At 63.9% G+C, this 26,967-nt stretch overlaps 7 non-coding genes across 7 annotated transcripts; all 7 read right to left on the bottom strand.

Annotated features, from left to right (window-relative positions):
- Positions 1-3,236: 3,236 nt before the first annotated feature.
- LOC142876724 (5S ribosomal RNA) lies at positions 3,237-3,355 on the bottom strand. The gene has a single exon (XR_012923555.1). It is a non-coding gene; the product is annotated as a 5S ribosomal RNA (ribosomal RNA).
- A 3,520-nt stretch (positions 3,356-6,875) lies between these two features.
- Positions 6,876-6,994, bottom strand: LOC142876723 (5S ribosomal RNA). The gene has a single exon (XR_012923554.1). It is a non-coding gene; the product is annotated as a 5S ribosomal RNA (ribosomal RNA).
- A 3,522-nt stretch (positions 6,995-10,516) lies between these two features.
- LOC142876722 (5S ribosomal RNA) lies at positions 10,517-10,635 on the bottom strand. Its single transcript, XR_012923553.1, has one exon. It is a non-coding gene; the product is annotated as a 5S ribosomal RNA (ribosomal RNA).
- A 3,530-nt stretch (positions 10,636-14,165) lies between these two features.
- On the bottom strand, positions 14,166-14,284 carry LOC142876720 (5S ribosomal RNA). The gene has a single exon (XR_012923551.1). It is a non-coding gene; the product is annotated as a 5S ribosomal RNA (ribosomal RNA).
- A 3,522-nt stretch (positions 14,285-17,806) lies between these two features.
- Positions 17,807-17,925, bottom strand: LOC142876719 (5S ribosomal RNA). Its single transcript, XR_012923550.1, has one exon. It is a non-coding gene; the product is annotated as a 5S ribosomal RNA (ribosomal RNA).
- A 3,529-nt stretch (positions 17,926-21,454) lies between these two features.
- LOC142876718 (5S ribosomal RNA) lies at positions 21,455-21,573 on the bottom strand. The gene has a single exon (XR_012923549.1). It is a non-coding gene; the product is annotated as a 5S ribosomal RNA (ribosomal RNA).
- Positions 21,574-25,091: 3,518 nt separating this feature from the next.
- On the bottom strand, positions 25,092-25,210 carry LOC142876715 (5S ribosomal RNA). The gene has a single exon (XR_012923548.1). It is a non-coding gene; the product is annotated as a 5S ribosomal RNA (ribosomal RNA).
- Positions 25,211-26,967: the final 1,757 nt, after the last annotated feature.

Raw genomic sequence — 26,967 nt, 5'->3', positions numbered from 1 at the left:
GGTGGAGACCTTCCAGCCCCCTTCCTCTCCTCGCCTGGCCTCCTTCACCTACCCGCCCCCCACCCCCAGCTCGTGGCCGCCCCCGCCGCCGCCGCCGCCGCCGCCGCCGATTGCGCACGCGCGGATCGCCCGCCCTTTGACCCCAGGCAGGGGCCGCCCTCCCCGACAACCCCTTTCAGCTGGGCCCCCCACCCTGTGGGTGGGCTGCCGCCTATTCCCCCGGGCCCCGGGCTGGGGCACAGCGCATGGGGGAGGGGAGCGAGTGTATGGGGCGTCTCTCTCTCTCTCTAGGGATGTGTCCCATGGGTGGGGTGGCGTGGTTTGTGGGGCGCTGAAGAAATCAGTCCCCTCCATCTCCTACCTCTGGAAAACGCCCAAGCCCTTGGAGAACTGCCGGCAACGCGACCGGGGGGGCCGGGACCCTCCTCTGCGTCCTCCTGTGGCCCAGTCCAAGGGGCCGGGGCCTGGGCCTGGCCGGGGCTGCATTGGACCCCGACCACCCTGGCGTGTGGACTCGCTAAAAATCGGCCATTAGATATTGGATTCCAGCTTCATTGAGGTCATTTCACTAATGAGTGCACCGGAAAGAGTTTCCTAATCCATCTGTGAGGGTGGCAACTGAAAGAGAATTTTAAAGCTGACAGAATAGGCGAGGAAAGGCATAGGAGATTTCCACACCCAGTAAGGAAGCCTTTCCCGAAATGGAAGAAAGAAACGAGCAAACAGAAACACCGGTAGCCCGCCAGGATCAGAGTCTGCCCCCGAGAGAAAGTACCCTGACCAGGTTCACCCGTGGGTGGGTGGCGAGCTAGCGGCATTCAGAAGAGCGAGGCCCGCAGTCTGTGCAGAAGACACCTGCACTCGGGTGTGTGTGTGGCGGCACGATTCACAAGCAGCTCCAGATGTTAAGCCAAGGAGAAGCCAGGGAGTTCCCAACGCCCCAGGTGTCCTCAGCCCACGACTGGCTGCTGGGGGAATGCGAAGCCCGGCTCCTTGTCTCAGAGCGGGACAACCAGGAGGTGTGACGTACACCCCGGGGTTCCCAGGAGGATCAGGCTGAAGCTGGGACTTGGCCTGAAAGTGTCCCCTCGCATGGCCACCCCCTTCCCCTTCCTGCTCCTCTACTCCTGGTGCCCCTCCATCCAGGGGCCAGACCTTAAAGAGTCACCCGCAAGAGAATCCTGGTCCCAAAGGAGCCTTCTGGGGGACCCGTGCTGAGAGAGGTTGTGGGCATGGCCCGCTGGGGCTCTGCCCGACCCAGGGCTGAGAGATGCAACCTCCCAGCTCTGGGTCCCTGCAGGGGAAGCGTTGGCAAGCACAGGGCCAGTCCTCCAAAGGCCCAGGTGCAGGGAGCCCAGGCCAAGCAGCCTGTGGAAGAAGCCACCCCGGGAAGACGACTGCAGGCCACGGCCCTTCCCACCTCCTCCTCCTCCTCCTCCTGCTCCTCCACCCCCACCGACCTCCCACCCCCCACCCCCGACATGGCGCAGGGCTCAGAGACACCTCAGACACTTGCTACCCAAAGTGCAAAGGGCATCAGTTGCTCCTCCAAACCCCCCCCCCTGCCCAGCAGACCGCGTCGTCCAGCCAGCCCCCGGGCCTCCCTGGGGTGCCCAGCACAAAAGTGCAGACAACCACCGGACCCTCAATCTCAGTTTTCGGATGTTTTTGCCACTCTAAGGACCCGCAGGCCAGCTGGGCCTTCTGGCAGGACAGAGAGCCCCGGAATCCGACGTGGAGAGCTGGGTGTACGTCCCCACGAGGAGGCGGTCCCCACCTCCGCGGCTCTCCCCTTGCGGGGGGGGGTGAAAGCAGCCACGGGGCCTCGGAGAAGACACCAGGCTGGGCGCCCGCCCCACAGTGGGGGCACGTCCCCCGCAGGCCACTTAGCGACGGCCGCCGGCCGGCGGACGGTTGGGTGGCGCGAGACGCTGCGGCCGCCCTGCTACCGGGTTCCTGGGAGGGCGTCCTGGAACCAGCGTCCACACCAAGCCCTTGGAAGGCCCAGGCGACGGAGGAGCCCCGTCAGGCAGGGGCCGAGGACGGTGACGGCCCGGGCGGGGAGGAGCGTGTCAGGCAGGGGCAGAGGACGGTGACAGGTGACAGGCCGGGCGGGAAGGAGTCAGTCAGGCAGGGGCCGAGGAGGAGACGGGCTGGGTAAGGGTTAGGGTTAGAGTCAGGGCACAAGTCACAATCGCAAAGACCTGGAAGCGACCCGAGTGCCCATCGACCCACGAGTGCGTAAATGAAATGTGGCGCGTGGACACCACGGAGTGCTATTCAGCTAGGAGGAGCAGCGGTGAGAGGGCACCTCTCGTGGTTCTCCTGGCCAGAGCTGGAACCCGTTCCAGTAAGCCAGGTAGCCCAAGAATGGACACACGAGCACCACGTGCTCGCGCTCACCAGCAAATGGGTACGAACCGATGGACACCTAAGTGGACACAGAGGAATCACCTTCATCGGGTGGGTGTCGGGCGGGTGGGGGGAGGGGATGGGCATACACCTCCATTAGGAATGGGGTGGGTGCGCACCGACTGGGGCATGGGCGCACTTGAGGCTCTGACCCGAGGGGGGAGGCTGGGAGAGGGCAACGTACCCGACCTTAACATTGGTACCCCCACAATACGCTGGAACGACATCAGAGGTAAATGAATAAGAACACAGGGGGGAGGGGGGCACGGGCAACACATGTCACCTTAATACTTGGACTCCCATCATCTGCTTGAAAAGAGAGAGAAAAGAAAATGCAATCATAGAGATAAGAGACACTTTTTAAAAATAATGAATCCGAAGAGAAAAGTAAAAGGAGGCCTGTGGAGCAGGTCTGGGTGCGACTCCGGATCCCCCAACATCAGGTGCCACCACCAAAGATTCCTACGTGTAGCCCATAGAACCCCAAAAGCAACGGGACGAGTTCTGGTCACATACTCCCTCCAAATGACATCCTGGCCTTCTTCTGGAACTCCCTCCCCTCTCAGACTCTCAAGGTTTCCTCCAGCGTGTCGGTTCCCACAGAGCAGACCTTTGGTCTGAGACCTGACAGTCCAGAAGCCACGCATGCTGCCGCGTGACGGCGGTGTCGCGGCTTGGGACAAGAGGAGGCCCCACGGTGCGGGCTGGGGCGCCAGGCACCGCGGCGGGCGCTGAGGGTGGGGGTGACCCCCACCCCGGGCCGCCGCCTCGCTCCCAGAGAGGGGACAGAACAAGAGGCAAAACAAAAAAAAAAAAAAAGAAGAAGCCTACGGCACCCGGTATTCCCAGGCGGTCTCCCATCCAAGTACTAACCAGGCCCGACCCTGCTTAGCTTCCGAGACCAGACGAGGTCGGGCGCGTTCAGGGTGGTGTGGCCCTAGACGGCGGAGGGCGCCCCTGCCCCGCTCAAGAAGCCGAGCCTCTCTGCGCTTCCCCGCCGCCTCCTCCCGCCCCAGGCCCCGCACCGGCGCTGACCCGCGCCGGGCCGGGCCTGTTGAGTTCACCGGCCGGGTCCGGCGGGCTCCGAGGGACGGGGGTGACAGGCGGGGCGGGGCGGGCAGGGAGCGGTGGGCCGGGGTGGGGGGCTGTCTCTCTATACACACACACACACACACACACACACTCACACTCACACAAGATGCGCCTCCACGGCTGGACTCGCCAAGGTGGAGACCTTCCAGCCCCCTTCCTCTCCTCGCCTGGCCTCCTTCACCTACCCGCCCCCCACCCCCAGCTCGTGGCCGCCCCCGCCGCCGCCGCCGCCGCCGCCGCCGCCGATTGCGCACGCGCGGATCGCCCGCCCTTTGACCCCAGGCAGGGGCCGCCCTCCCCGACAACCCCTTTCAGCTGGGCCCCCCACCCTGTGGGTGGGCTGCCGCCTATTCCCCCGGGCCCCGGGCTGGGGCACAGCGCATGGGGGAGGGGAGCGAGTGTATGGGGCGTCTCTCTCTCTCTCTAGGGATGTGTCCCATGGGTGGGGTGGCGTGGTTTGTGGGGCGCTGAAGAAATCAGTCCCCTCCATCTCCTACCTCTGGAAAACGCCCAAGCCCTTGGAGAACTGCCGGCAACGCGACCGGGGGGGCCGGGACCCTCCTCTGTGTCCTCCTGTGGCCCAGTCCAAGGGGCCGGGGCCTGGGCCTGGCCGGGGCTGCATTGGACCCCGACCACCCTGGCGTGTGGACTCGCTAAAAATCGGCCATTAGATATTGGATTCCAGCTTCATTGAGGTCATTTCACTAATGAGTGCACCGGAAAGAGTTTCCTAATCCATCTGTGAGGGTGGCAACTGAAAGAGAATTTTAAAGCTGACAGAATAGGCGAGGAAAGGCATAGGAGATTTCCACACCCAGTAAGGAAGCCTTTCCCGAAATGGAAGAAAGAAACGAGCAAACAGAAACACCGGTAGCCCGCCAGGATCAGAGTCTGCCCCCGAGAGAAAGTACCCTGACCAGGTTCACCCGTGGGTGGGTGGCGAGCTAGCGGCATTCAGAAGAGCGAGGCCCGCAGTCTGTGCAGAAGACACCTGCACTCGGGTGTGTGTGTGGCGGCACGATTCACAAGCAGCTCCAGATGTTAAGCCAAGGAGAAGCCAGGGAGTTCCCAACGCCCCAGGTGTCCTCAGCCCACGACTGGCTGCTGGGGGAATGCGAAGCCCGGCTCCTTGTCTCAGAGCGGGACAACCAGGAGGTGTGACGTACACCCCGGGGTTCCCAGGAGGATCAGGCTGAAGCTGGGACTTGGCCTGAAAGTGTCCCCTCGCATGGCCACCCCCTTCCCCTTCCTGCTCCTCTACTCCTGGTGCCCCTCCATCCAGGGGCCAGACCTTAAAGAGTCACCCGCAAGAGAATCCTGGTCCCAAAGGAGCCTTCTGGGGGACCCGTGCTGAGAGAGGTTGTGGGCATGGCCCGCTGGGGCTCTGCCCGACCCAGGGCTGAGAGATGCAACCTCCCAGCTCTGGGTCCCTGCAGGGGAAGCGTTGGCAAGCACAGGGCCAGTCCTCCAAAGGCCCAGGTGCAGGGAGCCCAGGCCAAGCAGCCTGTGGAAGAAGCCACCCCGGGAAGACGACTGCAGGCCACGGCCCTTCCCACCTCCTCCTCCTCCTCCTCCTGCTCCTCCACCCCCACCGACCTCCCACCCCCCACCCCCGACATGGCGCAGGGCTCAGAGACACCTCAGACACTTGCTACCCAAAGTGCAAAGGGCATCAGTTGCTCCTCCAAACCCCCCCCCCTGCCCAGCAGACCGCGTCGTCCAGCCAGCCCCCGGGCCTCCCTGGGGTGCCCAGCACAAAAGTGCAGACAACCACCGGACCCTCAATCTCAGTTTTCGGATGTTTTTGCCACTCTAAGGACCCGCAGGCCAGCTGGGCCTTCTGGCAGGACAGAGAGCCCCGGAATCCGACGTGGAGAGCTGGGTGTACGTCCCCACGAGGAGGCGGTCCCCACCTCCGCGGCTCTCCCCTTGCGGGGGGGGTGAAAGCAGCCACGGGGCCTCGGAGAAGACACCAGGCTGGGCGCCCGCCCCACAGTGGGGGCACGTCCCCCGCAGGCCACTTAGCGACGGCCGCCGGCCGGCGGACGGTTGGGTGGCGCGAGACGCTGCGGCCGCCCTGCTACCGGGTTCCTGGGAGGGCGTCCTGGAACCAGCGTCCACACCAAGCCCTTGGAAGGCCCAGGCGACGGAGGAGCCCCGTCAGGCAGGGGCCGAGGACGGTGACGGCCCGGGCGGGGAGGAGCGTGTCAGGCAGGGGCAGAGGACGGTGACAGGTGACAGGCCGGGCGGGAAGGAGTCAGTCAGGCAGGGGCCGAGGAGGAGACGGGCTGGGTAAGGGTTAGGGTTAGAGTCAGGGCACAAGTCACAATCGCAAAGACCTGGAAGCGACCCGAGTGCCCATCGACCCACGAGTGCGTAAATGAAATGTGGCGCGTGGACACCACGGAGTGCTATTCAGCTAGGAGGAGCAGCGGTGAGAGGGCACCTCTCGTGGTTCTCCTGGCCAGAGCTGGAACCCGTTCCAGTAAGCCAGGTAGCCCAAGAATGGACACACGAGCACCACGTGCTCGCGCTCACCAGCAAATGGGTACGAACCGATGGACACCTAAGTGGACACAGAGGAATCACCTTCATCGGGTGGGTGTCGGGCGGGTGGGGGGAGGGGATGGGCATACACCTCCATTAGGAATGGGGTGGGTGCGCACCGACTGGGGCATGGGCGCACTTGAGGCTCTGACCCGAGGGGGGAGGCTGGGAGAGGGCAACGTACCCGACCTTAACATTGGTACCCCCACAATACGCTGGAACGACATCAGAGGTAAATGAATAAGAACACAGGGGGGAGGGGGGCACGGGCAACACATGTCACCTTAATACTTGGACTCCCATCATCTGCTTGAAAAGAGAGAGAAAAGAAAATGCAATCATAGAGATAAGAGACACTTTTTAAAAATAATGAATCCGAAGAGAAAAGTAAAAGGAGGCCTGTGGAGCAGGTCTGGGTGCGACTCCGGATCCCCCAACATCAGGTGCCACCACCAAAGATTCCTACGTGTAGCCCATAGAACCCCAAAAGCAACGGGACGAGTTCTGGTCACATACTCCCTCCAAATGACATCCTGGCCTTCTTCTGGAACTCCCTCCCCTCTCAGACTCTCAAGGTTTCCTCCAGCGTGTCGGTTCCCACAGAGCAGACCTTTGGTCTGAGACCTGACAGTCCAGAAGCCACGCATGCTGCCGCGTGACGGCGGTGTCGCGGCTTGGGACAAGAGGAGGCCCCACGGTGCGGGCTGGGGCGCCAGGCACCGCGGCGGGCGCTGAGGGTGGGGGTGACCCCCACCCCGGGCCGCCGCCTCGCTCCCAGAGAGGGGACAGAACAAGAGGCAAAACAAAAAAAAAAAAAAAGAAGAAGCCTACGGCACCCGGTATTCCCAGGCGGTCTCCCATCCAAGTACTAACCAGGCCCGACCCTGCTTAGCTTCCGAGACCAGACGAGGTCGGGCGCGTTCAGGGTGGTGTGGCCCTAGACGGCGGAGGGCGCCCCTGCCCCGCTCAAGAAGCCGAGCCTCTCTGCGCTTCCCCGCCGCCTCCTCCCGCCCCAGGCCCCGCACCGGCGCTGACCCGCGCCGGGCCGGGCCTGTTGAGTTCACCGGCCGGGTCCGGCGGGCTCCGAGGGACGGGGGTGACAGGCGGGGCGGGGCGGGCAGGGAGCGGTGGGCCGGGGTGGGGGGCTGTCTCTCTATACACACACACACACACACACACACACTCACACTCACACAAGATGCGCCTCCACGGCTGGACTCGCCAAGGTGGAGACCTTCCAGCCCCCTTCCTCTCCTCGCCTGGCCTCCTTCACCTACCCGCCCCCCACCCCCAGCTCGTGGCCGCCCCCGCCGCCGCCGCCGCCGCCGCCGCCGATTGCGCACGCGCGGATCGCCCGCCCTTTGACCCCAGGCAGGGGCCGCCCTCCCCGACAACCCCTTTCAGCTGGGCCCCCCACCCTGTGGGTGGGCTGCCGCCTATTCCCCCGGGCCCCGGGCTGGGGCACAGCGCATGGGGGAGGGGAGCGAGTGTATGGGGCGTCTCTCTCTCTCTCTAGGGATGTGTCCCATGGGTGGGGTGGCGTGGTTTGTGGGGCGCTGAAGAAATCAGTCCCCTCCATCTCCTACCTCTGGAAAACGCCCAAGCCCTTGGAGAACTGCCGGCAACGCGACCGGGGGGGCCGGGACCCTCCTCTGTGTCCTCCTGTGGCCCAGTCCAAGGGGCCGGGGCCTGGGCCTGGCCGGGGCTGCATTGGACCCCGACCACCCTGGCGTGTGGACTCGCTAAAAATCGGCCATTAGATATTGGATTCCAGCTTCATTGAGGTCATTTCACTAATGAGTGCACCGGAAAGAGTTTCCTAATCCATCTGTGAGGGTGGCAACTGAAAGAGAATTTTAAAGCTGACAGAATAGGCGAGGAAAGGCATAGGAGATTTCCACACCCAGTAAGGAAGCCTTTCCCGAAATGGAAGAAAGAAACGAGCAAACAGAAACACCGGTAGCCCGCCAGGATCAGAGTCTGCCCCCGAGAGAAAGTACCCTGACCAGGTTCACCCGTGGGTGGGTGGCGAGCTAGCGGCATTCAGAAGAGCGAGGCCCGCAGTCTGTGCAGAAGACACCTGCACTCGGGTGTGTGTGTGGCGGCACGATTCACAAGCAGCTCCAGATGTTAAGCCAAGGAGAAGCCAGGGAGTTCCCAACGCCCCAGGTGTCCTCAGCCCACGACTGGCTGCTGGGGGAATGCGAAGCCCGGCTCCTTGTCTCAGAGCGGGACAACCAGGAGGTGTGACGTACACCCCGGGGTTCCCAGGAGGATCAGGCTGAAGCTGGGACTTGGCCTGAAAGTGTCCCCTCGCATGGCCACCCCCTTCCCCTTCCTGCTCCTCTACTCCTGGTGCCCCTCCATCCAGGGGCCAGACCTTAAAGAGTCACCCGCAAGAGAATCCTGGTCCCAAAGGAGCCTTCTGGGGGACCCGTGCTGAGAGAGGTTGTGGGCATGGCCCGCTGGGGCTCTGCCCGACCCAGGGCTGAGAGATGCAACCTCCCAGCTCTGGGTCCCTGCAGGGGAAGCGTTGGCAAGCACAGGGCCAGTCCTCCAAAGGCCCAGGTGCAGGGAGCCCAGGCCAAGCAGCCTGTGGAAGAAGCCACCCCGGGAAGACGACTGCAGGCCACGGCCCTTCCCACCTCCTCCTCCTCCTCCTCCTGCTCCTCCACCCCCACCGACCTCCCACCCCCCACCCCCGACATGGCGCAGGGCTCAGAGACACCTCAGACACTTGCTACCCAAAGTGCAAAGGGCATCAGTTGCTCCTCCAAACCCCCCCCCCTGCCCAGCAGACCGCGTCGTCCAGCCAGCCCCCGGGCCTCCCTGGGGTGCCCAGCACAAAAGTGCAGACAACCACCGGACCCTCAATCTCAGTTTTCGGATGTTTTTGCCACTCTAAGGACCCGCAGGCCAGCTGGGCCTTCTGGCAGGACAGAGAGCCCCGGAATCCGACGTGGAGAGCTGGGTGTACGTCCCCACGAGGAGGCGGTCCCCACCTCCGCGGCTCTCCCCTTGCGGGGGGGGGTGAAAGCAGCCACGGGGCCTCGGAGAAGACACCAGGCTGGGCGCCCGCCCCACAGTGGGGGCACGTCCCCCGCAGGCCACTTAGCGACGGCCGCCGGCCGGCGGACGGTTGGGTGGCGCGAGACGCTGCGGCCGCCCTGCTACCGGGTTCCTGGGAGGGCGTCCTGGAACCAGCGTCCACACCAAGCCCTTGGAAGGCCCAGGCGACGGAGGAGCCCCGTCAGGCAGGGGCCGAGGACGGTGACGGCCCGGGCGGGGAGGAGCGTGTCAGGCAGGGGCAGAGGACGGTGACAGGTGACAGGCCGGGCGGGAAGGAGTCAGTCAGGCAGGGGCCGAGGAGGAGACGGGCTGGGTAAGGGTTAGGGTTAGAGTCAGGGCACAAGTCACAATCGCAAAGACCTGGAAGCGACCCGAGTGCCCATCGACCCACGAGTGCGTAAATGAAATGTGGCGCGTGGACACCACGGAGTGCTATTCAGCTAGGAGGAGCAGCGGTGAGAGGGCACCTCTCGTGGTTCTCCTGGCCAGAGCTGGAACCCGTTCCAGTAAGCCAGGTAGCCCAAGAATGGACACACGAGCACCACGTGCTCGCGCTCACCAGCAAATGGGTACGAACCGATGGACACCTAAGTGGACACAGAGGAATCACCTTCATCGGGTGGGTGTCGGGCGGGTGGGGGGAGGGGATGGGCATACACCTCCATTAGGAATGGGGTGGGTGCGCACCGACTGGGGGATGGGCGCACTTGAGGCTCTGACCCGAGGGGGGAGGCAGGGAGAGGGCAACTTACCCGACCCTAACATTGGTACCCCCACAATACGCTGGAACGACATCAGAGGTAAATGAATAAGAACACAGGGGGGAGGGGGGCACGGGCAACACATGTCACCTTAATACTTGGACTCCCATCATCTGCTTGAAAAGAGAGAGAAAAGAAAATGCAATCATAGAGATAAGAGACACTTTTTAAAAATAATGAATCCGAAGAGAAAAGTAAAAGGAGGCCTGTGGAGCAGGTCTGGGTGCGACTCCGGATCCCCCAACATCAGGTGCCACCACCAAAGATTCCTACGTGTAGCCCATAGAACCCCAAAAGCAACGGGACGAGTTCTGGTCACATACTCCCTCCAAATGACATCCTGGCCTTCTTCTGGAACTCCCTCCCCTCTCAGACTCTCAAGGTTTCCTCCAGCGTGTCGGTTCCCACAGAGCAGACCTTTGGTCTGAGACCTGACAGTCCAGAAGCCACGCATGCTGCCGCGTGACGGCGGTGTCGCGGCTTGGGACAAGAGGAGGCCCCACGGTGCGGGCTGGGGCGCCAGGCACCGCGGCGGGCGCTGAGGGTGGGGGTGACCCCCACCCCGGGCCGCCGCCTCGCTCCCAGAGAGGGGACAGAACAAGAGGCAAAACAAAAAAAAAAAAAAAAAAAGAAGAAGCCTACGGCACCCGGTATTCCCAGGCGGTCTCCCATCCAAGTACTAACCAGGCCCGACCCTGCTTAGCTTCCGAGACCAGACGAGGTCGGGCGCGTTCAGGGTGGTGTGGCCCTAGACGGCGGAGGGCGCCCCTGCCCCGCTCAAGAAGCCGAGCCTCTCTGCGCTTCCCCGCCGCCTCCTCCCGCCCCAGGCCCCGCACCGGCGCTGACCCGCGCCGGGCCGGGCCTGTTGAGTTCACCGGCCGGGTCCGGCGGGCTCCGAGGGACGGGGGTGACAGGCGGGGCGGGGCGGGCAGGGAGCGGTGGGCCGGGGTGGGGGGCTGTCTCTCTATACACACACACACACACACACACACACTCACACTCACACAAGATGCGCCTCCACGGCTGGACTCGCCAAGGTGGAGACCTTCCAGCCCCCTTCCTCTCCTCGCCTGGCCTCCTTCACCTACCCGCCCCCCACCCCCAGCTCGTGGCCGCCCCCGCCGCCGCCGCCGCCGCCGCCGCCGCCGCCGCCGCCGATTGCGCACGCGCGGATCGCCCGCCCTTTGACCCCAGGCAGGGGCCGCCCTCCCCGACAACCCCTTTCAGCTGGGCCCCCCACCCTGTGGGTGGGCTGCCGCCTATTCCCCCGGGCCCCGGGCTGGGGCACAGCGCATGGGGGAGGGGAGCGAGTGTATGGGGCGTCTCTCTCTCTCTCTAGGGATGTGTCCCATGGGTGGGGTGGCGTGGTTTGTGGGGCGCTGAAGAAATCAGTCCCCTCCATCTCCTACCTCTGGAAAACGCCCAAGCCCTTGGAGAACTGCCGGCAACGCGACCGGGGGGGCCGGGACCCTCCTCTGTGTCCTCCTGTGGCCCAGTCCAAGGGGCCGGGGCCTGGGCCTGGCCGGGGCTGCATTGGACCCCGACCACCCTGGCGTGTGGACTCGCTAAAAATCGGCCATTAGATATTGGATTCCAGCTTCATTGAGGTCATTTCACTAATGAGTGCACCGGAAAGAGTTTCCTAATCCATCTGTGAGGGTGGCAACTGAAAGAGAATTTTAAAGCTGACAGAATAGGCGAGGAAAGGCATAGGAGATTTCCACACCCAGTAAGGAAGCCTTTCCCGAAATGGAAGAAAGAAACGAGCAAACAGAAACACCGGTAGCCCGCCAGGATCAGAGTCTGCCCCCGAGAGAAAGTACCCTGACCAGGTTCACCCGTGGGTGGGTGGCGAGCTAGCGGCATTCAGAAGAGCGAGGCCCGCAGTCTGTGCAGAAGACACCTGCACTCGGGTGTGTGTGTGGCGGCACGATTCACAAGCAGCTCCAGATGTTAAGCCAAGGAGAAGCCAGGGAGTTCCCAACGCCCCAGGTGTCCTCAGCCCACGACTGGCTGCTGGGGGAATGCGAAGCCCGGCTCCTTGTCTCAGAGCGGGACAACCAGGAGGTGTGACGTACACCCCGGGGTTCCCAGGAGGATCAGGCTGAAGCTGGGACTTGGCCTGAAAGTGTCCCCTCGCATGGCCACCCCCTTCCCCTTCCTGCTCCTCTACTCCTGGTGCCCCTCCATCCAGGGGCCAGACCTTAAAGAGTCACCCGCAAGAGAATCCTGGTCCCAAAGGAGCCTTCTGGGGGACCCGTGCTGAGAGAGGTTGTGGGCATGGCCCGCTGGGGCTCTGCCCGACCCAGGGCTGAGAGATGCAACCTCCCAGCTCTGGGTCCCTGCAGGGGAAGCGTTGGCAAGCACAGGGCCAGTCCTCCAAAGGCCCAGGTGCAGGGAGCCCAGGCCAAGCAGCCTGTGGAAGAAGCCACCCCGGGAAGACGACTGCAGGCCACGGCCCTTCCCACCTCCTCCTCCTCCTCCTCCTGCTCCTCCACCCCCACCGACCTCCCACCCCCCACCCCCGACATGGCGCAGGGCTCAGAGACACCTCAGACACTTGCTACCCAAAGTGCAAAGGGCATCAGTTGCTCCTCCAAACCCCCCCCCCTGCCCAGCAGACCGCGTCGTCCAGCCAGCCCCCGGGCCTCCCTGGGGTGCCCAGCACAAAAGTGCAGACAACCACCGGACCCTCAATCTCAGTTTTCGGATGTTTTTGCCACTCTAAGGACCCGCAGGCCAGCTGGGCCTTCTGGCAGGACAGAGAGCCCCGGAATCCGACGTGGAGAGCTGGGTGTACGTCCCCACGAGGAGGCGGTCCCCACCTCCGCGGCTCTCCCCTTGCGGGGGGGGGTGAAAGCAGCCACGGGGCCTCGGAGAAGACACCAGGCTGGGCGCCCGCCCCACAGTGGGGGCACGTCCCCCGCAGGCCACTTAGCGACGGCCGCCGGCCGGCGGACGGTTGGGTGGCGCGAGACGCTGCGGCCGCCCTGCTACCGGGTTCCTGGGAGGGCGTCCTGGAACCAGCGTCCACACCAAGCCCTTGGAAGGCCCAGGCGACGGAGGAGCCCCGTCAGGCAGGGGCCGAGGACGGTGACGGCCCGGGCGGGGAGGAGCGTGTCAGGCAGGGGCAGAGGACGGTGACAGGTGACAGGCCGGGCGGGAAGGAGTCAGTCAGGCAGGGGCCGAGGAGGAGACGGGCTGGGTAAGGGTTAGGGTTAGAGTCAGGGCACAAGTCACAATCGCAAAGACCTGGAAGCGACCCGAGTGCCCATCGACCCACGAGTGCGTAAATGAAATGTGGCGCGTGGACACCACGGAGTGCTATTCAGCTAGGAGGAGCAGCGGTGAGAGGGCACCTCTCGTGGTTCTCCTGGCCAGAGCTGGAACCCGTTCCAGTAAGCCAGGTAGCCCAAGAATGGACACACGAGCACCACGTGCTCGCGCTCACCAGCAAATGGGTACGAACCGATGGACACCTAAGTGGACACAGAGGAATCACCTTCATCGGGTGGGTGTCGGGCGGGTGGGGGGAGGGGATGGGCATACACCTCCATTAGGAATGGGGTGGGTGCGCACCGACTGGGGGATGGGCGCACTTGAGGCTCTGACCCGAGGGGGGAGGCAGGGAGAGGGCAACGTACCCGACCCTAACATTGGTACCCCCACAATACGCTGGAACGACATCAGAGGTAAATGAATAAGAACACAGGGGGGAGGGGGGCACGGGCAACACATGTCACCTTAATACTTGGACTCCCATCATCTGCTTGAAAAGAGAGAGAAAAGAAAATGCAATCATAGAGATAAGAGACACTTTTTAAAAATAATGAATCCGAAGAGAAAAGTAAAAGGAGGCCTGTGGAGCAGGTCTGGGTGCGACTCCGGATCCCCCAACATCAGGTGCCACCACCAAAGATTCCTACGTGTAGCCCATAGAACCCCAAAAGCAACGGGACGAGTTCTGGTCACATACTCCCTCCAAATGACATCCTGGCCTTCTTCTGGAACTCCCTCCCCTCTCAGACTCTCAAGGTTTCCTCCAGCGTGTCGGTTCCCACAGAGCAGACCTTTGGTCTGAGACCTGACAGTCCAGAAGCCACGCATGCTGCCGCGTGACGGCGGTGTCGCGGCTTGGGACAAGAGGAGGCCCCACGGTGCGGGCTGGGGCGCCAGGCACCGCGGCGGGCGCTGAGGGTGGGGGTGACCCCCACCCCGGGCCGCCGCCTCGCTCCCAGAGAGGGGACAGAACAAGAGGCAAAACAAAAAAAAAAAAAAAGAAGAAGCCTACGGCACCCGGTATTCCCAGGCGGTCTCCCATCCAAGTACTAACCAGGCCCGACCCTGCTTAGCTTCCGAGACCAGACGAGGTCGGGCGCGTTCAGGGTGGTGTGGCCCTAGACGGCGGAGGGCGCCCCTGCCCCGCTCAAGAAGCCGAGCCTCTCTGCGCTTCCCCGCCGCCTCCTCCCGCCCCAGGCCCCGCACCGGCGCTGACCCGCGCCGGGCCGGACCTGTTGAGTTCACCGGCCGGGTCCGGCGGGCTCCGAGGGACGGGGGTGACAGGCGGGGCGGGGCGGGCAGGGAGCGGTGGGCCGGGGTGGGGGGCTGTCTCTCTATACACACACACACACACACACACACACTCACACTCACACAAGATGCGCCTCCACGGCTGGACTCGCCAAGGTGGAGACCTTCCAGCCCCCTTCCTCTCCTCGCCTGGCCTCCTTCACCTACCCGCCCCCCACCCCCAGCTCGTGGCCGCCCCCGCCGCCGCCGCCGCCGCCGCCGCCGATTGCGCACGCGCGGATCGCCCGCCCTTTGACCCCAGGCAGGGGCCGCCCTCCCCGACAACCCCTTTCAGCTGGGCCCCCCACCCTGTGGGTGGGCTGCCGCCTATTCCCCCGGGCCCCGGGCTGGGGCACAGCGCATGGGGGAGGGGAGCGAGTGTATGGGGCGTCTCTCTCTCTCTCTAGGGATGTGTCCCATGGGTGGGGTGGCGTGGTTTGTGGGGCGCTGAAGAAATCAGTCCCCTCCATCTCCTACCTCTGGAAAACGCCCAAGCCCTTGGAGAACTGCCGGCAACGCGACCGGGGGGGCCGGGACCCTCCTCTGCGTCCTCCTGTGGCCCAGTCCAAGGGGCCGGGGCCTGGGCCTGGCCGGGGCTGCATTGGACCCCGACCACCCTGGCGTGTGGACTCGCTAAAAATCGGCCATTAGATATTGGATTCCAGCTTCATTGAGGTCATTTCACTAATGAGTGCACCGGAAAGAGTTTCCTAATCCATCTGTGAGGGTGGCAACTGAAAGAGAATTTTAAAGCTGACAGAATAGGCGAGGAAAGGCATAGGAGATTTCCACACCCAGTAAGGAAGCCTTTCCCGAAATGGAAGAAAGAAACGAGCAAACAGAAACACCGGTAGCCCGCCAGGATCAGAGTCTGCCCCCGAGAGAAAGTACCCTGACCAGGTTCACCCGTGGGTGGGTGGCGAGCTAGCGGCATTCAGAAGAGCGAGGCCCGCAGTCTGTGCAGAAGACACCTGCACTCGGGTGTGTGTGTGGCGGCACGATTCACAAGCAGCTCCAGATGTTAAGCCAAGGAGAAGCCAGGGAGTTCCCAACGCCCCAGGTGTCCTCAGCCCACGACTGGCTGCTGGGGGAATGCGAAGCCCGGCTCCTTGTCTCAGAGCGGGACAACCAGGAGGTGTGACGTACACCCCGGGGTTCCCAGGAGGATCAGGCTGAAGCTGGGACTTGGCCTGAAAGTGTCCCCTCGCATGGCCACCCCCTTCCCCTTCCTGCTCCTCTACTCCTGGTGCCCCTCCATCCAGGGGCCAGACCTTAAAGAGTCACCCGCAAGAGAATCCTGGTCCCAAAGGAGCCTTCTGGGGGACCCGTGCTGAGAGAGGTTGTGGGCATGGCCCGCTGGGGCTCTGCCCGACCCAGGGCTGAGAGATGCAACCTCCCAGCTCTGGGTCCCTGCAGGGGAAGCGTTGGCAAGCACAGGGCCAGTCCTCCAAAGGCCCAGGTGCAGGGAGCCCAGGCCAAGCAGCCTGTGGAAGAAGCCACCCCGGGAAGACGACTGCAGGCCACGGCCCTTCCCACCTCCTCCTCCTCCTCCTCCTGCTCCTCCACCCCCACCGACCTCCCACCCCCCACCCCCGACATGGCGCAGGGCTCAGAGACACCTCAGACACTTGCTACCCAAAGTGCAAAGGGCATCAGTTGCTCCTCCAAACCCCCCCCCCTGCCCAGCAGACCGCGTCGTCCAGCCAGCCCCCGGGCCTCCCTGGGGTGCCCAGCACAAAAGTGCAGACAACCACCGGACCCTCAATCTCAGTTTTCGGATGTTTTTGCCACTCTAAGGACCCGCAGGCCAGCTGGGCCTTCTGGCAGGACAGAGAGCCCCGGAATCCGACGTGGAGAGCTGGGTGTACGTCCCCACGAGGAGGCGGTCCCCACCTCCGCGGCTCTCCCCTTGCGGGGGGGGGTGAAAGCAGCCACGGGGCCTCGGAGAAGACACCAGGCTGGGCGCCCGCCCCACAGTGGGGGCACGTCCCCCGCAGGCCACTTAGCGACGGCCGCCGGCCGGCGGACGGTTGGGTGGCGCGAGACGCTGCGGCCGCCCTGCTACCGGGTTCCTGGGAGGGCGTCCTGGAACCAGCGTCCACACCAAGCCCTTGGAAGGCCCAGGCGACGGAGGAGCCCCGTCAGGCAGGGGCCGAGGACGGTGACGGCCCGGGCGGGGAGGAGCGTGTCAGGCAGGGGCAGAGGACGGTGACAGGTGACAGGCCGGGCGGGAAGGAGTCAGTCAGGCAGGGGCCGAGGAGGAGACGGGCTGGGTAAGGGTTAGGGTTAGAGTCAGGGCACAAGTCACAATCGCAAAGACCTGGAAGCGACCCGAGTGCCCATCGACCCACGAGTGCGTAAATGAAATGTGGCGCGTGGACACCACGGAGTGCTATTCAGCTAGGAGGAGCAGCGGTGAGAGGGCACCTCTCGTGGTTCTCCTGGCCAGAGCTGGAACCCGTTCCAGTAAGCCAGGTAGCCCAAGAATGGACACACGAGCACCACGTGCTCGCGCTCACCAGCAAATGGGTACGAACCGATGGACACCTAAGTGGACACAGAGGAATCACCTTCATCGGGTGGGTGTCGGGCGGGTGGGGGGAGGGGATGGGCATACACCTCCATTAGGAATGGGGTGGGTGCGCACCGACTGGGGCATGGGCGCACTTGAGGCTCTGACCCGAGGGGGGAGGCTGGGAGAGGGCAACGTACCCGACCTTAACATTGGTACCCCCACAATACGCTGGAACGACATCAGAGGTAAATGAATAAGAACACAGGGGGGAGGGGGGCACGGGCAACACATGTCACCTTAATACTTGGACTCCCATCATCTGCTTGAAAAGAGAGAGAAAAGAAAATGCAATCATAGAGATAAGAGACACTTTTTAAAAATAATGAATCCGAAGAGAAAAGTAAAAGGAGGCCTGTGGAGCAGGTCTGGGTGCGACTCCGGATCCCCCAACATCAGGTGCCACCACCAAAGATTCCTACGTGTAGCCCATAGAACCCCAAAAGCAACGGGACGAGTTCTGGTCACATACTCCCTCCAAATGACATCCTGGCCTTCTTCTGGAACTCCCTCCCCTCTCAGACTCTCAAGGTTTCCTCCAGCGTGTCGGTTCCCACAGAGCAGACCTTTGGTCTGAGACCTGACAGTCCAGAAGCCACGCATGCTGCCGCGTGACGGCGGTGTCGCGGCTTGGGACAAGAGGAGGCCCCACGGTGCGGGCTGGGGCGCCAGGCACCGCGGCGGGCGCTGAGGGTGGGGGTGACCCCCACCCCGGGCCGCCGCCTCGCTCCCAGAGAGGGGACAGAACAAGAGGCAAAACAAAAAAAAAAAAAAAAAAAGAAGAAGCCTACGGCACCCGGTATTCCCAGGCGGTCTCCCATCCAAGTACTAACCAGGCCCGACCCTGCTTAGCTTCCGAGACCAGACGAGGTCGGGCGCGTTCAGGGTGGTGTGGCCCTAGACGGCGGAGGGCGCCCCTGCCCCGCTCAAGAAGCCGAGCCTCTCTGCGCTTCCCCGCCGCCTCCTCCCGCCCCAGGCCCCGCACCGGCGCTGACCCGCGCCGGGCCGGGCCTGTTGAGTTCACCGGCCGGGTCCGGCGGGCTCCGAGGGACGGGGGTGACAGGCGGGGCGGGGCGGGCAGGGAGCGGTGGGCCGGGGTGGGGGGCTGTCTCTCTATACACACACACACACACACACACACACTCACACTCACACAAGATGCGCCTCCACGGCTGGACTCGCCAAGGTGGAGACCTTCCAGCCCCCTTCCTCTCCTCGCCTGGCCTCCTTCACCTACCCGCCCCCCACCCCCAGCTCGTGGCCGCCCCCGCCGCCGCCGCCGCCGCCGCCGCCGCCGCCGCCGCCGATTGCGCACGCGCGGATCGCCCGCCCTTTGACCCCAGGCAGGGGCCGCCCTCCCCGACAACCCCTTTCAGCTGGGCCCCCCACCCTGTGGGTGGGCTGCCGCCTATTCCCCCGGGCCCCGGGCTGGGGCACAGCGCATGGGGGAGGGGAGCGAGTGTATGGGGCGTCTCTCTCTCTCTCTAGGGATGTGTCCCATGGGTGGGGTGGCGTGGTTTGTGGGGCGCTGAAGAAATCAGTCCCCTCCATCTCCTACCTCTGGAAAACGCCCAAGCCCTTGGAGAACTGCCGGCAACGCGACCGGGGGGGCCGGGACCCTCCTCTGTGTCCTCCTGTGGCCCAGTCCAAGGGGCCGGGGCCTGGGCCTGGCCGGGGCTGCATTGGACCCCGACCACCCTGGCGTGTGGACTCGCTAAAAATCGGCCATTAGATATTGGATTCCAGCTTCATTGAGGTCATTTCACTAATGAGTGCACCGGAAAGAGTTTCCTAATCCATCTGTGAGGGTGGCAACTGAAAGAGAATTTTAAAGCTGACAGAATAGGCGAGGAAAGGCATAGGAGATTTCCACACCCAGTAAGGAAGCCTTTCCCGAAATGGAAGAAAGAAACGAGCAAACAGAAACACCGGTAGCCCGCCAGGATCAGAGTCTGCCCCCGAGAGAAAGTACCCTGACCAGGTTCACCCGTGGGTGGGTGGCGAGCTAGCGGCATTCAGAAGAGCGAGGCCCGCAGTCTGTGCAGAAGACACCTGCACTCGGGTGTGTGTGTGGCGGCACGATTCACAAGCAGCTCCAGATGTTAAGCCAAGGAGAAGCCAGGGAGTTCCCAACGCCCCAGGTGTCCTCAGCCCACGACTGGCTGCTGGGGGAATGCGAAGCCCGGCTCCTTGTCTCAGAGCGGGACAACCAGGAGGTGTGACGTACACCCCGGGGTTCCCAGGAGGATCAGGCTGAAGCTGGGACTTGGCCTGAAAGTGTCCCCTCGCATGGCCACCCCCTTCCCCTTCCTGCTCCTCTACTCCTGGTGCCCCTCCATCCAGGGGCCAGACCTTAAAGAGTCACCCGCAAGAGAATCCTGGTCCCAAAGGAGCCTTCTGGGGGACCCGTGCTGAGAGAGGTTGTGGGCATGGCCCGCTGGGGCTCTGCCCGACCCAGGGCTGAGAGATGCAACCTCCCAGCTCTGGGTCCCTGCAGGGGAAGCGTTGGCAAGCACAGGGCCAGTCCTCCAAAGGCCCAGGTGCAGGGAGCCCAGGCCAAGCAGCCTGTGGAAGAAGCCACCCCGGGAAGACGACTGCAGGCCACGGCCCTTCCCACCTCCTCCTCCTCCTCCTCCTGCTCCTCCACCCCCACCGACCTCCCACCCCCCACCCCCGACATGGCGCAGGGCTCAGAGACACCTCAGACACTTGCTACCCAAAGTGCAAAGGGCATCAGTTGCTCCTCCAAACCCCCCCCCCTGCCCAGCAGACCGCGTCGTCCAGCCAGCCCCCGGGCCTCCCTGGGGTGCCCAGCACAAAAGTGCAGACAACCACCGGACCCTCAATCTCAGTTTTCGGATGTTTTTGCCACTCTAAGGACCCGCAGGCCAGCTGGGCCTTCTGGCAGGACAGAGAGCCCCGGAATCCGACGTGGAGAGCTGGGTGTACGTCCCCACGAGGAGGCGGTCCCCACCTCCGCGGCTCTCCCCTTGCGGGGGGGGGGAAAGCAGCCACGGGGCCTCGGAGAAGACACCAGGCTGGGCGCCCGCCCCACAGTGGGGGCACGTCCCCCGCAGGCCACTTAGCGACGGCCGCCGGCCGGCGGACGGTTGGGTGGCGCGAGACGCTGCGGCCGCCCTGCTACCGGGTTCCTGGGAGGGCGTCCTGGAACCAGCGTCCACACCAAGCCCTTGGAAGGCCCAGGCGACGGAGGAGCCCCGTCAGGCAGGGGCCGAGGACGGTGACGGCCCGGGCGGGGAGGAGCGTGTCAGGCAGGGGCAGAGGACGGTGACAGGTGACAGGCCGGGCGGGAAGGAGTCAGTCAGGCAGGGGCCGAGGAGGAGACGGGCTGGGTAAGGGTTAGGGTTAGAGTCAGGGCACAAGTCACAATCGCAAAGACCTGGAAGCGACCCGAGTGCCCATCGACCCACGAGTGCGTAAATGAAATGTGGCGCGTGGACACCACGGAGTGCTATTCAGCTAGGAGGAGCAGCGGTGAGAGGGCACCTCTCGTGGTTCTCCTGGCCAGAGCTGGAACCCGTTCCAGTAAGCCAGGTAGCCCAAGAATGGACACACGAGCACCACGTGCTCGCGCTCACCAGCAAATGGGTACGAACCGATGGACACCTAAGTGGACACAGAGGAATCACCTTCATCGGGTGGGTGTCGGGCGGGTGGGGGGAGGGGATGGGCATACACCTCCATTAGGAATGGGGTGGGTGCGCACCGACTGGGGCATGGGCGCACTTGAGGCTCTGACCCGAGGGGGGAGGCTGGGAGAGGGCAACGTACCCGACCTTAACATTGGTACCCCCACAATACGCTGGAACGACATCAGAGGTAAATGAATAAGAACACAGGGGGGAGGGGGGCACGGGCAACACATGTCACCTTAATACTTGGACTCCCATCATCTGCTTGAAAAGAGAGAGAAAAGAAAATGCAATCATAGAGATAAGAGACACTTTTTAAAAATAATGAATCCGAAGAGAAAAGTAAAAGGAGGCCTGTGGAGCAGGTCTGGGTGCGACTCCGGATCCCCCAACATCAGGTGCCACCACCAAAGATTCCTACGTGTAGCCCATAGAACCCCAAAAGCAACGGGACGAGTTCTGGTCACATACTCCCTCCAAATGACATCCTGGCCTTCTTCTGGAACTCCCTCCCCTCTCAGACTCTCAAGGTTTCCTCCAGCGTGTCGGTTCCCACAGAGCAGACCTTTGGTCTGAGACCTGACAGTCCAGAAGCCACGCATGCTGCCGCGTGACGGCGGTGTCGCGGCTTGGGACAAGAGGAGGCCCCACGGTGCGGGCTGGGGCGCCAGGCACCGCGGCGGGCGCTGAGGGTGGGGGTGACCCCCACCCCGGGCCGCCGCCTCGCTCCCAGAGAGGGGACAGAACAAGAGGCAAAACAAAAAAAAAAAAAAAGAAGAAGCCTACGGCACCCGGTATTCCCAGGCGGTCTCCCATCCAAGTACTAACCAGGCCCGACCCTGCTTAGCTTCCGAGACCAGACGAGGTCGGGCGCGTTCAGGGTGGTGTGGCCCTAGACGGCGGAGGGCGCCCCTGCCCCGCTCAAGAAGCCGAGCCTCTCTGCGCTTCCCCGCCGCCTCCTCCCGCCCCAGGCCCCGCACCGGCGCTGACCCGCGCCGGGCCGGGCCTGTTGAGTTCACCGGCCGGGTCCGGCGGGCTCCGAGGGACGGGGGTGACAGGCGGGGCGGGGCGGGCAGGGAGCGGTGGGCCGGGGTGGGGGGCTGTCTCTCTATACACACACACACACACACACACACACTCACACTCACACAAGATGCGCCTCCACGGCTGGACTCGCCAAGGTGGAGACCTTCCAGCCCCCTTCCTCTCCTCGCCTGGCCTCCTTCACCTACCCGCCCCCCACCCCCAGCTCGTGGCCGCCCCCGCCGCCGCCGCCGCCGCCGCCGCCGATTGCGCACGCGCGGATCGCCCGCCCTTTGACCCCAGGCAGGGGCCGCCCTCCCCGACAACCCCTTTCAGCTGGGCCCCCCACCCTGTGGGTGGGCTGCCGCCTATTCCCCCGGGCCCCGGGCTGGGGCACAGCGCATGGGGGAGGGGAGCGAGTGTATGGGGCGTCTCTCTCTCTCTCTAGGGATGTGTCCCATGGGTGGGGTGGCGTGGTTTGTGGGGCGCTGAAGAAATCAGTCCCCTCCATCTCCTACCTCTGGAAAACGCCCAAGCCCTTGGAGAACTGCCGGCAACGCGACCGGGGGGGCCGGGACCCTCCTCTGTGTCCTCCTGTGGCCCAGTCCAAGGGGCCGGGGCCTGGGCCTGGCCGGGGCTGCATTGGACCCCGACCACCCTGGCGTGTGGACTCGCTAAAAATCGGCCATTAGATATTGGATTCCAGCTTCATTGAGGTCATTTCACTAATGAGTGCACCGGAAAGAGTTTCCTAATCCATCTGTGAGGGTGGCAACTGAAAGAGAATTTTAAAGCTGACAGAATAGGCGAGGAAAGGCATAGGAGATTTCCACACCCAGTAAGGAAGCCTTTCCCGAAATGGAAGAAAGAAACGAGCAAACAGAAACACCGGTAGCCCGCCAGGATCAGAGTCTGCCCCCGAGAGAAAGTACCCTGACCAGGTTCACCCGTGGGTGGGTGGCGAGCTAGCGGCATTCAGAAGAGCGAGGCCCGCAGTCTGTGCAGAAGACACCTGCACTCGGGTGTGTGTGTGGCGGCACGATTCACAAGCAGCTCCAGATGTTAAGCCAAGGAGAAGCCAGGGAGTTCCCAACGCCCCAGGTGTCCTCAGCCCACGACTGGCTGCTGGGGGAATGCGAAGCCCGGCTCCTTGTCTCAGAGCGGGACAACCAGGAGGTGTGACGTACACCCCGGGGTTCCCAGGAGGATCAGGCTGAAGCTGGGACTTGGCCTGAAAGTGTCCCCTCGCATGGCCACCCCCTTCCCCTTCCTGCTCCTCTACTCCTGGTGCCCCTCCATCCAGGGGCCAGACCTTAAAGAGTCACCCGCAAGAGAATCCTGGTCCCAAAGGAGCCTTCTGGGGGACCCGTGCTGAGAGAGGTTGTGGGCATGGCCCGCTGGGGCTCTGCCCGACCCAGGGCTGAGAGATGCAACCTCCCAGCTCTGGGTCCCTGCAGGGGAAGCGTTGGCAAGCACAGGGCCAGTCCTCCAAAGGCCCAGGTGCAGGGAGCCCAGGCCAAGCAGCCTGTGGAAGAAGCCACCCCGGGAAGACGACTGCAGGCCACGGCCCTTCCCACCTCCTCCTCCTCCTCCTCCTGCTCCTCCACCCCCACCGACCTCCCACCCCCCACCCCCGACATGGCGCAGGGCTCAGAGACACCTCAGACACTTGCTACCCAAAGTGCAAAGGGCATCAGTTGCTCCTCCAAACCCCCCCCCCTGCCCAGCAGACCGCGTCGTCCAGCCAGCCCCCGGGCCTCCCTGGGGTGCCCAGCACAAAAGTGCAGACAACCACCGGACCCTCAATCTCAGTTTTCGGATGTTTTTGCCACTCTAAGGACCCGCAGGCCAGCTGGGCCTTCTGGCAGGACAGAGAGCCCCGGAATCCGACGTGGAGAGCTGGGTGTACGTCCCCACGAGGAGGCGGTCCCCACCTCCGCGGCTCTCCCCTTGCGGGGGGGGGTGAAAGCAGCCACGGGGCCTCGGAGAAGACACCAGGCTGGGCGCCCGCCCCACAGTGGGGGCACGTCCCCCGCAGGCCACTTAGCGACGGCCGCCGGCCGGCGGACGGTTGGGTGGCGCGAGACGCTGCGGCCGCCCTGCTACCGGGTTCCTGGGAGGGCGTCCTGGAACCAGCGTCCACACCAAGCCCTTGGAAGGCCCAGGCGACGGAGGAGCCCCGTCAGGCAGGGGCCGAGGACGGTGACGGCCCGGGCGGGGAGGAGCGTGTCAGGCAGGGGCAGAGGACGGTGACAGGTGACAGGCCGGGCGGGAAGGAGTCAGTCAGGCAGGGGCCGAGGAGGAGACGGGCTGGGTAAGGGTTAGGGTTAGAGTCAGGGCACAAGTCACAATCGCAAAGACCTGGAAGCGACCCGAGTGCCCATCGACCCACGAGTGCGTAAATGAAATGTGGCGCGTGGACACCACGGAGTGCTATTCAGCTAGGAGGAGCAGCGGTGAGAGGGCACCTCTCGTGGTTCTCCTGGCCAGAGCTGGAACCCGTTCCAGTAAGCCAGGTAGCCCAAGAATGGACACACGAGCACCACGTGCTCGCGCTCACCAGCAAATGGGTACGAACCGATGGACACCTAAGTGGACACAGAGGAATCACCTTCATCGGGTGGGTGTCGGGCGGGTGGGGGGAGGGGATGGGCATACACCTCCATTAGGAATGGGGTGGGTGCGCACCGACTGGGGCATGGGCGCACTTGAGGCTCTGACCCGAGGGGGGAGGCAGGGAGAGGGCAACGTACCCGACCCTAACATTGGTACCCCCACAATACGCTGGAACGACATCAGAGGTAAATGAATAAGAACACAGGGGGGAGGGGGGCACGGGCAACACATGTCACCTTAATACTTGGACTCCCATCATCTGCTTGAAAAGAGAGAGAAAAGAAAATGCAATCATAGAGATAAGAGACACTTTTTAAAAATAATGAATCCGAAGAGAAAAGTAAAAGGAGGCCTGTGGAGCAGGTCTGGGTGCGACTCCGGATCCCCCAACATCAGGTGCCACCACCAAAGATTCCTACGTGTAGCCCATAGAACCCCAAAAGCAACGGGACGAGTTCTGGTCACATACTCCCTCCAAATGACATCCTGGCCTTCTTCTGGAACTCCCTCCCCTCTCAGACTCTCAAGGTTTCCTCCAGCGTGTCGGTTCCCACAGAGCAGACCTTTGGTCTGAGACCTGACAGTCCAGAAGCCACGCATGCTGCCGCGTGACGGCGGTGTCGCGGCTTGGGACAAGAGGAGGCCCCACGGTGCGGGCTGGGGCGCCAGGCACCGCGGCGGGCGCTGAGGGTGGGGGTGACCCCCACCCCGGGCCGCCGCCTCGCTCCCAGAGAGGGGACAGAACAAGAGGCAAAACAAAAAAAAAAAAAAAGAAGAAGCCTACGGCACCCGGTATTCCCAGGCGGTCTCCCATCCAAGTACTAACCAGGCCCGACCCTGCTTAGCTTCCGAGACCAGACGAGGTCGGGCGCGTTCAGGGTGGTGTGGCCCTAGACGGCGGAGGGCGCCCCTGCCCCGCTCAAGAAGCCGAGCCTCTCTGCGCTTCCCCGCCGCCTCCTCCCGCCCCAGGCCCCGCACCGGCGCTGACCCGCGCCGGGCCGGGCCTGTTGAGTTCACCGGCCGGGTCCGGCGGGCTCCGAGGGACGGGGGTGACAGGCGGGGCGGGGCGGGCAGGGAGCGGTGGGCCGGGGTGGGGGGCTGTCTCTCTATACACACACACACACACACACACACACTCACACTCACACAAGATGCGCCTCCACGGCTGGACTCGCCAAGGTGGAGACCTTCCAGCCCCCTTCCTCTCCTCGCCTGGCCTCCTTCACCTACCCGCCCCCCACCCCCAGCTCGTGGCCGCCCCCGCCGCCGCCGCCGCCGCCGCCGCCGATTGCGCACGCGCGGATCGCCCGCCCTTTGACCCCAGGCAGGGGCCGCCCTCCCCGACAACCCCTTTCAGCTGGGCCCCCCACCCTGTGGGTGGGCTGCCGCCTATTCCCCCGGGCCCCGGGCTGGGGCACAGCGCATGGGGGAGGGGAGCGAGTGTATGGGGCGTCTCTCTCTCTCTCTAGGGATGTGTCCCATGGGTGGGGTGGCGTGGTTTGTGGGGCGCTGAAGAAATCAGTCCCCTCCATCTCCTACCTCTGGAAAACGCCCAAGCCCTTGGAGAACTGCCGGCAACGCGACCGGGGGGGCCGGGACCCTCCTCTGTGTCCTCCTGTGGCCCAGTCCAAGGGGCCGGGGCCTGGGCCTGGCCGGGGCTGCATTGGACCCCGACCACCCTGGCGTGTGGACTCGCTAAAAATCGGCCATTAGATATTGGATTCCAGCTTCATTGAGGTCATTTCACTAATGAGTGCACCGGAAAGAGTTTCCTAATCCATCTGTGAGGGTGGCAACTGAAAGAGAATTTTAAAGCTGACAGAATAGGCGAGGAAAGGCATAGGAGATTTCCACACCCAGTAAGGAAGCCTTTCCCGAAATGGAAGAAAGAAACGAGCAAACAGAAACACCGGTAGCCCGCCAGGATCAGAGTCTGCCCCCGAGAGAAAGTACCCTGACCAGGTTCACCCGTGGGTGGGTGGCGAGCTAGCGGCATTCAGAAGAGCGAGGCCCGCAGTCTGTGCAGAAGACACCTGCACTCGGGTGTGTGTGTGGCGGCACGATTCACAAGCAGCTCCAGATGTTAAGCCAAGGAGAAGCCAGGGAGTTCCCAACGCCCCAGGTGTCCTCAGCCCACGACTGGCTGCTGGGGGAATGCGAAGCCCGGCTCCTTGTCTCAGAGCGGGACAACCAGGAGGTGTGACGTACACCCCGGGGTTCCCAGGAGGATCAGGCTGAAGCTGGGACTTGGCCTGAAAGTGTCCCCTCGCATGGCCACCCCCTTCCCCTTCCTGCTCCTCTACTCCTGGTGCCCCTCCATCCAGGGGCCAGACCTTAAAGAGTCACCCGCAAGAGAATCCTGGTCCCAAAGGAGCCTTCTGGGGGACCCGTGCTGAGAGAGGTTGTGGGCATGGCCCGCTGGGGCTCTGCCCGACCCAGGGCTGAGAGATGCAACCTCCCAGCTCTGGGTCCCTGCAGGGGAAGCGTTGGCAAGCACAGGGCCAGTCCTCCAAAGGCCCAGGTGCAGGGAGCCCAGGCCAAGCAGCCTGTGGAAGAAGCCACCCCGGGAAGACGACTGCAGGCCACGGCCCTTCCCACCTCCTCCTCCTCCTCCTCCTGCTCCTCCACCCCCACCGACCTCCCACCCCCCACC

Source organism: Microcebus murinus, chromosome 15 (assembly GCF_040939455.1).
Source record: "Microcebus murinus isolate Inina chromosome 15, M.murinus_Inina_mat1.0, whole genome shotgun sequence".
Classification (NCBI taxonomy): Eukaryota; Metazoa; Chordata; class Mammalia; order Primates; family Cheirogaleidae; genus Microcebus; species Microcebus murinus.
This window is presented reverse-complemented; position numbering and strand designations above follow the sequence as displayed.